At 47.2% G+C, this 6,133-nt stretch overlaps 1 protein-coding gene across 10 annotated transcripts in view; it reads left to right on the top strand.

The window, feature by feature from the left end:
• Positions 1-6,133, top strand: part of CAPN6 (calpain 6) — a 64,433-nt gene continuing 58,300 nt past the window's right edge. For 5 of the 10 annotated variants that reach the window (XR_011728602.1, XR_011728601.1, XR_011728600.1 and 2 more), the window contains exon 1: positions 4,581-4,794. The gene's annotated coding sequence lies outside the window, so the exon portion shown is untranslated. Of the gene's footprint in view, positions 604-3,954; positions 4,051-4,579; positions 4,795-4,903; positions 4,999-5,495; positions 5,754-6,133 lie in introns of those variants that run through there. The other 5 variants (XR_011728595.1, XR_011728597.1, XR_011728599.1 and 2 more) reach the window with 5 other exon arrangements.

Raw genomic sequence — 6,133 nt, 5'->3', positions numbered from 1 at the left:
GTCCCCAGCAGCGTGTGAGAGCCATCCCTGAGGCTGCAGCAGGCACGAAGCCACCCCGGGGGTTCTGCTGCATCTCCTGGGCTGCACAACCCCATCCAGCTGCCAGTTCCACAGAAAAGCTGCATGACTCTTCTGGATGGGCCACCATGGCAAGGGACACACTGAGACATTGACACTGGCATTATTTGAGTGAGGAACAGCATGCAGCCTAATGAGGAATGTAAGTTTCTCATGGTGCACGTTTATCTTGCCCTGTTTTCCATTAAAAAAAACCCAAAACAACACACATAACACCCGCCTGCAAGTCTTGCCAAAGAGCCTCCCCTCATCTCCTTGAAAAGTTCACACACGGTTACAGCCACAGTCGCAGCTAATGAACAGTTCACCGGCAGTAAACACGGCTCCGCAGTGCGGGTCAGCTGGGAAGGTTTCCTGGTGTCCCTGTGACTCATCCCTGGAAGGGTCATCCCGAAAGGCACCCCCCCGGTGCTGGGATCTTGGTACGGTCCGAAGAGTCCCAGGTTAAGAAGCCGAAAGGAACTTGGATTGCAGGAGGCACTTTGGAGTTGGGTGTGCCTTGGAGCAGGGACAGATCTCGACCAGGTAAGTGCCAGAGGTAGCCTGTAAACTGTTTTGTTGTTGTTTTGTTTTGTTTTTACTCAATTTGCACCTTCATCACCAGGATGAAATCTCTGTGTTACCAGTAATGAGCACTTCAGCCACCTCAGTGAGGAAATGCTTTTGTCTACTGCAGTACTGTACTTTTTTTTTGAGAAAGTCACATTTTGGTTGTGTGCTAACTGAGCCAAGGGCTCAGTGTGATTTATTGCAAGAGCATGGTTGCTCTCATTTCTTCTGGGATTGCTGGGCTAATGCTAGTCTCACTGCAGGCATCACTAACAGTTACATTGAATAGAGGGGCCAGGCTGATCAAGTGGGATTTGATCATGGTGTTCATATAATTCCATTCCGTCCCTGATCTTCCAAAATACTGGCAGTTCTCTCTGGATTCTTTCACTGTGAAATTCAAGTGGATATTTTACTTTGGGTTTTTTTTTTTTTTTGCTGCTGTTGTTCTTGTAAAGGAGAGGTTTTTTGTACTGTGTCATGAAATAATAGGTATGTAGATAGATAACAGAGTGGCCTGATAGGGGGTCACCCATGAATTTGCAATCACAGTCCTTCTGTGAAAGTTTTATGAAAAGGTAGAATGGAGAGTGGATTTCTGAAGAAAGTTGGTTCCTGTGGCTTCAGCACAAAAGTTTGGTTTGAATGAAGCAGCTCATGTTGCTGCTGGTGGGTTCTTTAGAGCTTGTTACAGAGCTCTTGACTCGAAATAATGCTAATTGTAACAATTGGTATCTGCCCTACTAAGTTACTTTTAAAAAACATTTTAAACTGGAATTTTACTGCTCTGTAGTCTGAGGCAAAACTGTCTGGGCTTGAGGCTATAGTGGAAGTTACTGAAGGTCAAGTTTTTTGAAGAATACAGACACCTGTGCACTTGGGAAAATACTGTTTGCCCATCCAGAGGACTGACTTTGGAATCCTGTTGAAAAGGCAGCACCTGCTCACAGTGCTGGTGCGTGGTTGTTTAGGAAATTTTTTAATTGTGCATTTAAACTGCAGGCAGATGTGCAGATGTTGATCTGCAGTGCTGTGTGTTCATCCTCATGCCCTCACCCTGACTGCTCCAGGGGCCAGAGACCCCGGATATGTGGAGGGGGTTGCATTCCTGAATTCTGGCTGAGATCTGGCAAGGAGCTTGAGCATCTGCAGTGGGGACAGAGGCAAAATGCTGGGCCCTCAAGGATAAGATGTAGTCTGAAAATACTTGGCTCAAGCTACTGCTCAATGCCTCAACTGTGAAGTGCCACGTATCCCTGTATCCTATGGACTGTGATGCTTGGTGCACTGTGAGCTTCCAGCTGTAGCTGCCAAACAAGTTGTGCCTTTGGATGACCCCCTTGGGGTCTTGGTGCTAGAGGACATTGCCCAAGGGGGGAGAGAAGATGGATAAAAGCTGTTTCATGGGCAGCTACAATGGGATAAACTTCACGGAGAAGGCATGGAGGGGAAGAGATTAAAGCAGAGCTTACCTTCCCTGGGTGTGTTCTGCCAGGACTTTGAGTGGTTTTGACCATGAAATCAGTATTGTAGCACTGAGTAATCCCACACACATGTTGATTTTGCTCATGTTTCAAGCTGCAAAGATCACGCATGACCTGATCATCATCTCTACCAATATATTCTCCTTCTGTTTATGCCAGATGGAGTCCTTCCCCCACAGGCATTATCACCTGTAAGTGCAGCTGTGCTCAGCTGCTGTTTGCTCCACCTGCCCAGCACCCTAACTCTGTGTCCCTGACCTTGGAGCAGCTTCTTACTGTGGGATGAGTAGCTGCAGCAGGCAGCCAGCCAGCCAGCACCTTGCACCCCAAAGGCTGCAGGGCACGAGCCTTGACACCAGCCCTTCCTTCTGAAGGGTAAGAACAGGCTCGTGTTTTATTTTGCCAGAGAGGTGGGGGAGAGAGAACCAACTGTGAGAATCAATGACAGGATTGCTGGTGGTGGAGCTCCTGCTCAGCTCCTGAGCTGCCTTGCTGGGGCACAGGCTTTGTGCTGCAAACTGCATTCTGGCTGCCAGCTGAATTGCTGTAGGAAGGCTCTCTGTTGCTGTGAGATCTGAAAAAAAGCCTGGTTAAGCACCATTGATGTTGCAGTGCAAGTATTGAGGTTAATTTTAGTGTAGTAAAGCTTTGATTTGCAGCCAGGTGATTCTGCCAGCCCTTCATGATGTCTATGAAAGCAAATGGGTTGTGGCCAGTCCTTATTCCTGGTGTCAGGCTGTTCTCCCTGGCACTTCTGCTTAGAAGTGATAGGATATGGGCAGGTATTTTCAGATGAAAATATGTGATTTTTTTTTTTTCCCTCAATATTAGTGCTAAATATGGCAAAACTGCTCAGCAGAACAATGTTGGCACCTTCCTGTTTCTGTGAGAAGAGAAATGCTTGTGTCTCCTGTTAGCTAATTCTTGAGCTGACCTAGACAGACAAACCTTCATATGCCTCTTAAAGTACTGAGTTACAAAGGCTATGAAATAGTAAAATTAACCTTATTTTGCTGAAAAAAATCCAGAAGCTGGATGAAAGAAGGGCTAATGCTGCACAATCATGGTATCCCCAGAGTGTGCAATAAAGCTTGGTATTTCATCCAGGCAGGGAGAGCATTTCTGGCTCTCAATTGATAAGCTCTGGGACCATGGCCTTTAGTACAGGACTGGGTGCTATGAAATTATCCTGTGCAGCAAATTTCATCCAAATTGAATATGCTCTTACTAATGCAATCACATAGCCACACACTGCAGATTTAATGTTGGCTTTATACTTTTATCTTGGTTTATGCAGAAGAAGGCACCCAACCAGCATGAAGACTCCCAATGCAGTTAGTTTGTTGAACTGTTTTTAAAGAATTTGACTGAGTAAACTTCTCCAGGAGCAATGTCCTGTGTTATGGGCAGTGGTGCTGCTGATGCATCAGTGACAGTGGAACAGCCAAGACCATGAAACCAAAAACCACCAAAGTGAAAGCTTTTCAACTGCTCTAAATTCCCCTGCACTCCTAATACAAATTTGCAAAGTCACTGCTTTGTGAGTGCTCATTCTGCACAAGAAGAGAAGGCAATAATCTTTTCCAGCTGGAGCCCTGCAAGTGCCTTTAATTAAGTATTACAGAAAACCAGTTCAGAGTAATTTAAAGCATTTGGCTGCAGGGCTGGATTTTTGGAAGCACTCAGTGCTTTGCTTGCTCTGCATCAAGAACAGTGTGGAGAAAGATGTTTGGAAAAATACTGACCTATGTTTGCAAACAGTTAAATACTTGAGTCTCTTTTTTTTTTCTGTCATGGTCCAAACAGGCTTTAGGGTTTTGTGGTCAGTACTGAAAGAACAGAGCTTGGAGTTGGGAGGTTTTTGTACTTTGTCAAGAGAGGCACAGGGCTGCAGGTACAAAAGAGGAGCCCAAGAATCAGGTGTTGGTTGCTGCTTCTGGTAAGGCTACTGTTCACCTGAGACAAAAGCCTGCTTGGCAAAGGGATAATAATCTTAAAATCAGGATGCTACCCCAGAGTACAGCATCTGCTCTGTGCAGCCTTTCTGGCACTCTGCTGGGGCTCTTGGGGCAGCAGGAATGTGGTCCTGAGGCCGGGATGTGCCTGAGCTTTGCCAGTTTTGTCTCAGGATCCACTTGCTGGAAGAAGCAGTTCAAACCTGCCTTCAACTATGGCATTAAATACTGGCTAGGAATGCACTTGGCCTTTTGAGTCCTGGTGCTGTGCATGGAAATTCCTTTGAGCCTGCAATTGGAACAGAAAAGGGGGGTGCATGATAAAGTTTGGGTATTAAAACACACCAAGCCTTTTCCTTGAAGAGGGGGCTCATCTAAAGCAGAGGGTTCACTGCAGCTGTGTGGCTGACAGCTCTGGTTTTCCTTAGGGCAAACCCAGCTCCGTGCCTCCCTGCACCCTTCCCATGGGTGTGGGTGGGAGGGGAGGGATCCTTGTGAGTGCTGCAGTAACTTCTCCCTCTCTTTACGCTGTGTGTCACTTAGTTACACAGGGTATTGAGAGGGGCTGAGTAGAGCTGACTTCTGTTTGTTTTTGTGTGCTCATTGCATGAACTGAATGGTAGGGAGGGTGTAGCTTTCACTCACGCCAGTCTGGACAGTTAAGTCTTGTTCGTTGTGGATCTTTTAAGTAGCAGCTGGGGAAGAAAAAAGTTTAAGACGGGAAAAATGTGAGTATAAAGAAATACTGGGTGGTGGAAATAATACTTTAGAAGTTCATCTTAATGTTCTTGTGACGAACTGGAATTCAAGGGAATATCCCTTTAATTTAAGGCTGTTCACAATGCCAGGAGCTGGTATTTTCCCCTGTGAGGAATGTGATTATCTGTACTCTTGCTGGCTCTGACAGGGGGAAGCACCTCTGAATGTTAACTGTGAGTAAAAATGAAATGCTTCTGCTGTCAGGCTGAGGAGGGGACTCTGGCTTGTCTTCTCTGTTCTGCTCTGAAATTCTTTTTCCAGTCAAAATGGGAATCTTGCTGCAAAAACAGGGTCGTATGAAAACTTTAAAGCTCAGTAGTTGTCAGCTGAGAGACGTGGGACCTGCACTCCTGTTGATACCAAGAGCAATTGCCATGGTGCTGTAGAAAGCTCGGGGTCAGCTGTGGAGCTGTTGTGCTGCCCACAGAGGTGAACTGATGGGGGGCTCAGCTCAGGGGATGGAAATTATAGAGAGCAAGATGGTAATTGTATACAGTCAGGGAATGAAACAAAAACCATAGGAATGGCTGAGCTGCAGAGCTTTTGGGTTTTTTTTCCCTTCCTCCTTCTGTCCCTCCCCTGGAGAGGTGCCTTTCTGAAGAGCAGTAAAGGGTCTCTGGTGGTATTTTTAGGACCATGCTGTTTTGCCCTGGTCGCTCTGTGCACAGCTCTGTCTCACATGACAGCTCAGGGAGCCCTGGAAGGAGCAGCTGCCAAGCTCTGCTTGGTGTTTCCTCAGCACTTCTGAGTGTCAGCCCAAGCAGAGGCACACACGTTGAGTTGGGTGCAGAGCAGGGGAAGCTGTGCTGCTGGGAAGGAAGCTTCTGTGTACAACCAAGGCTCAAAAACTGGGAGCTGCTTCAAAAATCAACTTTGGAGTTGGGAGCCAGGTGCTGCTGGCTGCCTCAGCCAGGTTAGGTCACGTCAGGTAGGTGACAGAGGAGGGACTGAGCTGTGGTCCTCCATCCTCAGTGCTCCAGCCACTAGGCTGTTGTACAGAAACTCCATTTATGTTCTTTACTGTGGACTTGCCAACAAGAAGAGACATCTGTTGGGTTTTCAAACAGGTAACTTTGGGTTCCTGCAAAATTAACTTCCTACTAGTTCACCAGGGACTTCAGTGCAGCTCCAGAGCTTGGTGTTCTCTGGGTGGATGGAAAGCAGCTCTTTACAGCTAGGCTGGGCAGCCCTGGGTGCCCCAGGCCCCCTCTAAGACATCCAGTTGGGGTGGCACAGAGAGCCTGGAGAGCAGCACGTTAGCAGCCTGTGGAGAAACCTCCTCCTGTCAGGGTTCCTCTGGGTGAGCTC

Source organism: Heliangelus exortis, chromosome 14 (assembly GCF_036169615.1).
Source record: "Heliangelus exortis chromosome 14, bHelExo1.hap1, whole genome shotgun sequence".
Classification (NCBI taxonomy): domain Eukaryota; kingdom Metazoa; phylum Chordata; class Aves; order Apodiformes; family Trochilidae; genus Heliangelus; species Heliangelus exortis.
This window is presented reverse-complemented; position numbering and strand designations above follow the sequence as displayed.